We start from the raw sequence: 10,327 nt of genomic DNA, 5'->3' as shown, positions 1-10,327 counted from the left end.
AACATCTATTTATGAGTCATACAAGCAAGTTGGTAATCTTATCTCTCTCAGTGAAACCAGAATAATGACAGAACATGTATCCCAAGCAACACATTGCTAATTGATACAATGAGGAAAACCCTTCAAAGAAAAAATGCATATAGGCTGAACAGTTATAATTTGAAAGCCATTAAATGTAAATTTCCAATAATAACACGAAAATAAAAGTATTCCTTACAAATATTTATAGGAATTGTATTTCTTATTTTCTGCTTTGTATTCTTGGTGGAAGTGTGTAGGTTTTAATGGAAAAGACATTTTTTCTACTTCCACATAAAATTTATTTAAAAAGCGCTTTCGCCGATTAAGGCATCATCAGTTTTAATTGTTTACAGAAAAGAACATATGTGTAAAATAGAATAAACATATGATAAAATAGAATCAGATTTAAAACTAACTGTAAAGACCAAAAACTGTATTTCTTATTTCGGTGTGAGGAACCTATTCCCAAAGTTTGTATAAGAATTTTTGAAACACCCTGTATATATTTTCCTTTTTACTTAATGAATTCATATTTCACATATTTGAACACCGTGACAGATAAGGTTAATACTAAAACCTCATATAATTGGTCCTCAGTTTGGTTGCCAAATTTATTTATTCTGCTATTTTCCTCATTTTCCATCGACGGTTACACCATGAGACCAAGTGTAAAAACTTATTTCTTTAATTTCGGTGTGATTGAACCTATTCTCCCCAAAAGTTTGTATAAGAATTTTTGAAACACCCTGTATAATATTTTCCTTTTTACTTTAATGAAATTCATAATTTCACATATTTGAACACCGTGACAGATAAGGTTAATACTAAAACACTCATATAATTGGTCTCAGTTTTTGTTGCCAAAAATTTTATTTATTTCTCTCTGCTATTTTCCACATTGTCATTCACGGTTACACATGAGAACCAATGTAAATACCTTATATCTTATTTCGGTGTGAGGAACCCTATTCCCAAAGTTTGTAATAAGAATTTTTGAAACACCCTGTATATATTTTTTCCCTTTTTACTTAATGAGACTTACATATTTCACCTATTTTTGAACGACCGTTGACAGATAAGGTTAAATACTAAAAACCTCATATAATTGGTCCTCAGTTTGTTGCCAAATTTTAATTTATTCTGCTATTTCACTCATTGTCTTCATTTTCCAACGGTTACCGCATGAGCACCGAATGTAAAAACTTATTTCTTATTTCCGGTGTGAGGAACCTATTCCCAAAGTTTGTATAAGAATTTTTTGAAAACACCCTGTATATATTTTCCTTTTTTACTTACATGAATTCATATTTCACATATTTGAAATCACGTGACAGATAAGGTTAATACACTAAAGACCTCATATAAATTGGTCTCCAGTTTGTTGCCAAAATTTATCTATTCTGCTATTTTCTCATTGTCAATCCACGGTTACCACATGAGAAACCAATGTAAAAACTTTATTTCTTATTTTCGGTTGTGAGGAACTATTCCCAAAGTTTGTATAAGAATTTTTGAAAACACCGCTGTTATATATTTTCCTTTTTACTTAAAGAATACCATATTTACACTATATTTGTGAAACACCGTGACAGATAAGTTTAAATACTAAAACCTCATATAATTTGGTCTCAGTATTGTTGCCAAAATGATTTATTCCTGCTATTTTCCTCAATTGTCCAATCACTGGTTACACCATGAGACCCAATGGTGAAAATCTTGATTTCTTATTTCGGTGTGAGGAACCTTATTCCCAAAGTTTGTATAGAGAAATTTTTTGGAAACACCCTGTATATATTTTACCCTTTTTTACTTAATGAATTACAATATTTCCACATATTTGAACACCGTAGACAGATAAGGTTTAATAACTAAAAACCTCATATAATTGGTCTCCGTTTTGGGTTGCCGGAAATTTATTTTATTCTGCTATTGTCCCTCATTGTCACCAATCACGTGTATACCCCATGGTAGACCAATGTAAAACTTTATTTCTTATTTCGGTGATGAGGAACCTATTGTTCTCCCAAAGTTTTTGTATAAGAGAATTTTTGAAACACCCTGTACTATATTTTGCCTTTTTACTTAATGAATTCCATCATATTTCACATATTTTGGAATACACCGTGACAAGATAAGGTTAATAACTAAAACCTCATATAATTGGTCTCAAGTTTTGTTGCCAAATCTTATTTATTCATGCTGATTTTCTCAATTGTCATACACGGTTTACCCCATGAGAACCAATGTAAACTTATTTTCTTATTTGCGGTGTGAGTGAACCTAATTTTTCCCAAAGTTTGTAATAAGAAGTTTTTGAAACACCCTGTATATATATTTTCCTTTTTACTTAATGAATTCATAATGTTCACCATATTTGAACACCGTGACAGATATGGTTTAATAACTAAAAACCTCATACATATATTGGTCTCAGATTTGTTTGCCAAATTTTATTTATTCTGCTATTTTCTCATTGTCATCACGGTTACCCATGCGAGATACCAATGTAAAAACTTATTTCTTTATTTCCGGTGGTGAAGGAGAACCTAATTCCCAAAGTTTGTATAAGAATTTTTGAAACATGTCCCTGTATCTATTTTCCTTTTTACTTAATGAAATTTCCATATTATCACATATTTGACACACCGTGACAGATAAGGTTAATACTAAAACCATCATATAATTGGGTCTCCGAGTATTTGTTTGACCAAATTTATTTTATTCTGCTATTTCCTCATTGTCCAATCAACGGTTACCCATGAGACCAAATGTAAAACTTATTTTTCTTATTTCGGTTGTGAAAAGGAACCTATTCCCCAAAGTTTTGTATAAGAATTTTTCTGTAACACCCTGTATATATTTTCCTTTTTTACTTAATGAATTCATGATTTTCACATATTTTGAACACCGTGACAGATAAGGTTAAATACTCAAAAACCCCCATATAATTGGTCTCAGTTTTTGTTGTCCCATAATTTATTTATTCAAGCTCTTTTCTCGATTGTTCCATCACGGTACTTAACCCATGAGACCAATGTAAAACTTATTTCCTTATTTCGGTGTGAGGAACCTATTCCCAAAGTTTTGTATTAAGAATTTATTGAAACACCCTGTATATATTTTTCCTTTATTACTTAATGAATTCATATTTTCACATATTTGAACACCGTGACCAGATAAGGAGTTAATACGAAAAACCATCATATAATTGGTCCTCAGTTTGTTGCCAAATTTTATTTATTCTGCTATTTTCCTCATTGTCCAACACGGTTACCCATGAGACCAAAATGTAAAAACTTATTTCTTATTTCGGTGTGAGGAACCTAATATCCCAAAGTTTTGTATAAGAATTTTTGAAAACACCCTGTTATAATATTGTTTCCTTTTTGACTTAATGAATTCAATATTTCACAATAATTTGAACACCGTGAACAGATAAGAGGTTAATACTAAAACCTCATAATAATTGGTCTCAGTTTTGGTTGTTGCCAAATTTATTTATTCTGACTATTTCCTTCCCTCTTGTCCCAGTCACGGTTACACGCATGAGACCAATGTAAAACTTAGTTTCTTATTTCCGGTGTGAGGAAAACCTATTCCCAAAAGTTTGTATATAGAATTTTTGAAACCAACCCTGTATATATTCTTTCCCTTTTTACTTAATGAATTCCATATTTCACATATTTGAACACCGTGACAGATTAAAGGTTAATTACTAAAACCTCATATAATTGGTCGTCAGTTTGTTGCCAAAATTTAATTTATATCTGCTATTTTCGTCATGTCATCACACGGGGTTACCCATGAACCCAATGTAAAACTTATTTCTTATTTTTCGGTGTGAGGAACCTATTCTCCCAAAGTTTGAGTATATAGAATTTTTTGAAACCACCCTGGTATATATATTTACCTTTTTACTTAAATGAATTCATATTGCACATAATTTGAAACACCGTGACAGATAAAAGGTTAATACTAAAAACCTCATATAATTGGTCACCAGTTCTTGTTGCCAAATTATTTATGTTTATTCTTGCTATTTTTCTCATTGTCATCATCGGTTAACCCATGAGACCAATGTAAAACTTATTTCGTTATTTTCGGTGTGAGGAAACCTATTCCCAAAGTTTGTATACAGAATTTTTGAAACACCCTGTATATATTTTCCTTTTTACTTAATGAATTCATATTTCACATATTTGAACACCGTGACAGATAAGGTTAATACTAAAACCTCATATAATTGGTCTCAGTTTGTTGCCAAATTTATTTATTCTGCTATTTTCTCATTGTCATCACGGTTACCCATGAGACCAATGTAAAACTATTCGTTAAGGCTTAGTCAAGTCACATCGAATTACATATACTAACATTAAACTCAATATTTCATGTATAGAAATAAAGCTACATGACAAATTTCAAGCGTATAGGTTAGTTAGTTTTCGTGATTATGTACGGACAGACAGACAGACAGAGACTACATTTTTCAGTACCTCGAGTGAGTCCTTTGTCTGACGCTCACCCAATAAGCTAAATATAGTACTGACGTAATCAACAGCGGGGGAAGAATGCTGCATGATTGTAAGCTGAGGCTGTGATGATGCCAGAATAGAATCAGTGAAGAGTTAATTCTTTATTATAAAACTCCAGTAAAACAAGGAAATAAATAATTCTTATATCCAGTTGAAGGTTGAATGTTAATGTTAATATTTTCAGCTCTATCAGCTGAGTGCCAACGGGAAGAAAACTGCACCTTGGTAAGAAAACTGTAGAAAGTGGAATGCGGGGTTACGCAAATTCTTTTATGTTGTAACTAATATTACGTTTACCGATAACAAACGCTATGTATTAGTTCTGTAATTATTGAAACAATTTATCTTATATGTGTGTATAGATTTAGTATGTTTCATGTGACATGTATTTTAAACTTTACTGCCTGAGCGTCAGCGAAGCTATTATTCGACAGGCTGGCAAAAGTTCATTTTTGTATGTTTGACTGTCCGTACGATATCCGAAGAACAAACTGACATATAGACATAAAAATTTGCATAAAGCTCTATTTCCACATAAGTAACATTGATGATGATGGAAACGATAAAATTACAGAATAAATAAGTCTCTAAACTGATTTTAGTCATACATGACATTTCAACGTGCCAGTAACGTATGAAATTATAGACTTGTTTTGCATACACATTAGCAAAGCCTGCAAAGTGACACGTGTTGTATTCCTACCTGGTTTTATACTATTTAAATAGTGGTTTACGTATTACTCCAGTAATTTAACTCAATATACTAATCATACAGATCAGGTACTAAATATACGGGAGTATTCTTTAGGCGTTTTCTATTGCTAATTTAAGTGCTCATTGATGACTGACTTTAATTAACATACTGAGTTTAGATAGTAAGTTTCATCTTAATTTTTAACAATTTTAACTTTTGTAGTAAAACACATCGAGAAAAAACACATATTCAAGCAAAGTACTTAGTTTAAATAATAACATTTGTATACTTTTTTATAACGTAGAAAGTCCAACATAGCACAATGTCTAATAATTACTTTATTTAATCATGATATACTTAAGAATACACACACACACACACACACACACACACACACACACACACACACACACACACACACACACACACACACACACACACACACACACACACATATATATATATATTTATGATTTTTGAGATATAGATTTATTGAATTCATTATGTGATAACGCTACTTTGCGTATTGCGCATTATCTCATAATAATACCGTATTATATAATTATTTTAAATGTGTAACATGTAGTAGCATAGTCGTACTGAGCATTGCTTGCAATTCTTATATTACACGAAAGTAAATAATGGTTGAAAAAGAAGAAATAAAAGACTATGAAAAAGTGAATACTCCATACTTATAAATAAGTGCAAAAGAAATAACAAAAAAACGCATGTCGGAAGCAAAAAAAGAAAAATTTAAGCTTATTTCAATCTCTCATGTGCCGGGATTCTCTGAGAAAATTAACAGAATTTGTAGGATATACAATATTAGAACCACTTCAATACACAAAACACAACTCTATTATAAACCAAACCAAAAAATAATTCACATATATCAAAAAGCAGTGTGTACAGTTTAACATGTTCTTATAACAGGAAATATATAGACGAGGCGAAAATACCACTAAATGTAAGAATTAAAGAAGTACAAAAATTGGAAAGGGCTAGTAGAAACGTTAAAAACATCTTAAAAATGCTAGTCTGAAATGCGGTGAAACCAACATAATACACCGAGAGAACAATTTTTTTTAAAGAAAACTTATTGATGTTTCATACTTTAAATTAGCAGAACAACTGTTAAGAAAATCTTCTATTGAGGCTAGACAACTTTGGCAACCAATATTAAAAATTAATTAACTAGGAAACTTAAGGTATTTAACAATAAACAACGACAATCTCACCCAATACATTTAGTACATACTCCATAACATTGAGGTTAAGGACCAAAACAAAGGGCGGAGGTGCCTGTACTTTAACACTCTCCTTCACTCCGTCACTATTATCAGCTTCCTTTTCTCGCTCACGTTTCAGTCGACACTCCGCGATACCACAGGAAATGCTGATATTGATTTCCTCGTCAGTGATCCATATTCGCCAGGACGTGTGTGACGTGTAGTTTGTGCTCTTGACATTGCTTGGGTTCATTATCTCCAGTCTGTACTTCATACCTGGTTTTCTAATCAGGTATAACACACCTTAGAGTGGCAGTCCAATTCCACACTTTTTAGTTTTTACTTATTTACTTATTAAGGACTTTGAAACCAAAATGAGAGGGTAGATTTCAATCCTCAAAACGTAGCATTATACTTTGTGTAACATATAACGATGGCAAACGCCTGAAATCCTACTATCGTTTCAATTCTTGTAAGTTATGGAGAGACTGGTCGATGTTATAATTCAAAGAATGTATGAAACAGGCCTGAATTATCCATTATTTATTATTTACGTTCTGTATAGTTTTGTTTTTAAGTTACTGTTGTTATCATGGTTTATCCACATTGCCGTATTTACTAACGCATAATTTTAGATAATTTAACATATTACCAATTTTACATAGTATATTTTATGTTGTATGGCAATTTAATATTTATATATTGCAATCTAAAACAATTGAACAATTGGTTCAAAATGTTTTTGCAAACCAAAATAGATAGATTTGGTTGTATGAATATGGTATTAATAAATTTGAAATTCGCGCCACGCGTAAGGTGCCGGAAACAAGGGTTTCCAGATTCCGACGGTCTATAGTGGGTATTGAATAAAATTAATAGGAAATTGAATTTCTATAGCATTAAAAAATATCCATTATACTTGAAACATATTAAATTCCATTAAATAGGTTGTGTAACACCAAATACTACAGGTTGTGAAAATGTATTGTAATTGCTATCACGTGTTTAATTTACTAACGTACTGAATGTTGGTTTGGGTACATAACTCACATTTTTTTATATTTTAAAAAGGATTATAGCAAAGGAGTTGTAGACGACTAATCATGCTGTGAAAAGTAGATTAAAGCCATATGGCTTTGATGGATTGCAGACGTTTTGTTAGTGGCATGAACACAACGTTCTCACAACAAAAGTAACAGCAGCAACAACTTTATTCAAGGTTTAGATAGCCTACACTTTTTGTAATAATGTATAAATATTGTATAAGCAAACATAAATGAAAAGATAAAACACAATGAAACATGTTATAAGCAGATTAATGGTTACTATTATGTACAAATCTAATTTTGTCTGACTGTGTATTCATGTGTGTTACTCAATACTTTAAAAACTACTGGACCGATTTTATTGAAATTTTATATGAGTAATTTTAGGGTCACTAGTTAACAAATAAGCCTATTCATATTTCAAAAATCCTTCAGGGCTACGTCCCGCTGGTCTTGAATTTAACCTTTTTGGCTTAATCTGCAGAAATCAAATGTCCTTTTTTAATCAACTGTTTTTATAAACATTATTAAATGTGGCAACACAGTTTTACCTTCAATTGAATTAATTTACGTATCATTTTAATTTTTATTTACCTGTACACCTTCAAATCATAGAGTAAATTTAAATTATTATTTCAATTTTCTATGTAATCAGTTACAACTTATATATTTAGGTTACTCATATAATAAAACTAGAAGTTTTAGTAAAAATGCGCTTTTAACTGTAAATGTAAGAAAATATTAAGTATAACGAGCTTGGTCAATAGTGTTATGCACATATAAATGAAAAATTACTATCTTACTCGTTTTACGGATCTAAGCACGTCTTAGTCGATTTTTTATTTTTGTACTAAAATAGAATCTTGGAACAACAGTATGCAACATTTTGTTGGTCAGGGTTACAAAAAACTCAACAATGGTAACAGAAATAACTTAGACCGGGAGAAAATGCAGAACAAAGACAGAACATGGACTCTTCATGACCGAAGTGGGCTTCTCAGACCTGTATAAGTGTATGTGGCATTATATATGTGTGTATATACACAAATAAAACAAGAAACAAGGCAAACTCATCCATGACGTCGGAAATATAATTAACCCTGATCACATGCGCAAACCTAAAATAAAAGCAATACAGATTTCCCCATCCTAAGCTTTTAACCATGAAAACTGAAAATAATATGTACCTAGAATATGCTACTTCCGTTTCAAAATTACATAGAGCCCACCAATTATTAAAACATAAATGCTTAACTGAAAAGCTATGGACTTAACTTTTGAATTCCTCCACGCTGGGCTAAAATATTTTAATTTACTGAAAGTTATGAAACTATTCTATAATAGGTTAAATATTGAAGAGAAATTTAAGTTATTTCACAAATAATTGAAACACTTACTTCAGAGTCAATCCCAAAAATTCTATTTTATTTTAAATCTAAAATGAATCAGGAGTAGTAGAGTTTAGCCTCCTACACTAGCTGGGATAGTACTCGAAGACAGTGCAAAATGCAGCATTCTGTTGTTCAATCTTAAAATGAGTACGCTGTAACACAGTAGCTGTCTATCTGCGGCTGAAGAGACGAAACAACGTCGACACAACTTCACTAGGCAGAGTAATCTACTCCTTCGCTCAAACTTGGTTTATCAAGCAAGCTAGGTGCATAGTACGGAGGTGGTGTCCCTATGCATTAGTAGCCATACTAAGTGGCGGGCGTCATAATTTTTGAAACAGGAACAATCCGTTTTAACTTTTAGGAGCTACTCAAACCAGACAACGGGGAAAACCTTCTTCTAGTGAGCAAGAGGATAACTTGAGCACGACAAATTTCCTGCACTGGTCGGGATGGTATTCGAAGAGAGTTTGAAATACAACATTCTGTTGAACAATCTTTAACTGTAGTACGCTGAATCAGGAGTTAGAATATATTTGTGACCATCATTTATATCTCAGTTATTTACAATGCTACTTTAAAAATCTATGGTGCCGTTCTTTAACACGAAATTGCGTACTAAGCAGTGGTTAACTTGTAGTTTTCAATATTTAGTTTGTTAAATATAGAAGAGAAAGAAATTCACGCATGGCTTTTTTCCGGTTATGTAAGTAACTAATTATATATAAAATGAATACTATTGCTTAATACATATATATAAGGCACTGCACTAAAATCACAAAAACTTATCACAAAACAAATACATAACTTATTTCGCATAGTTATAAAAATAATTAATTTTACAAGCAATACTAGAACTAAGAGTAATTTCTGGGTTTATTTAACGGTTAAAACTACAATGCGTATAATAACATATAAATTTATGATATTTTATATGCATTTCAAGCAGTAAATAAATTGGGGGCATTTTACAAAGATAAAAATTAGAGAGCAATATTATGTGTAAAACAAGTTAGATATTTAAATTTCAAGTGGTGGTTTTTAAATGCAAAAAAATGAATGCAGAATTCCAAGTATGGGTTATATAATATAAACTGTTCTCTTATATTCTGGTTCATGTCTAGCATTCCCAGTAATTAATTAGATGCGGTGAACTTTCGCTGTATAGCATAACATTATGCGGCATAGTTTACTATGTGTAATGTAAATGAGGTGAATTTTTTGACAAGCGCATACGTCAAAGTATAATATAAGATTCATCATTCAAAGACATGGTAGGTACACTAATCTCATAGATTCAGCGAATACATTTCCATGCAAAAATGCATGCCTACTTCGACCATTGCTGACAAGTCCACACTTAAGTACATCCAACTCGTCTGAAACGCAAGTAAATAAAATATTCAGGAGTGTC

This window comes from Homalodisca vitripennis, chromosome 4, assembly GCF_021130785.1.
Source record: "Homalodisca vitripennis isolate AUS2020 chromosome 4, UT_GWSS_2.1, whole genome shotgun sequence".
Taxonomy (NCBI): domain Eukaryota; kingdom Metazoa; phylum Arthropoda; class Insecta; order Hemiptera; family Cicadellidae; genus Homalodisca; species Homalodisca vitripennis.
The sequence above is the reverse complement of the archived record's forward strand: the minus strand, read 5'-3'. Positions refer to the sequence as shown.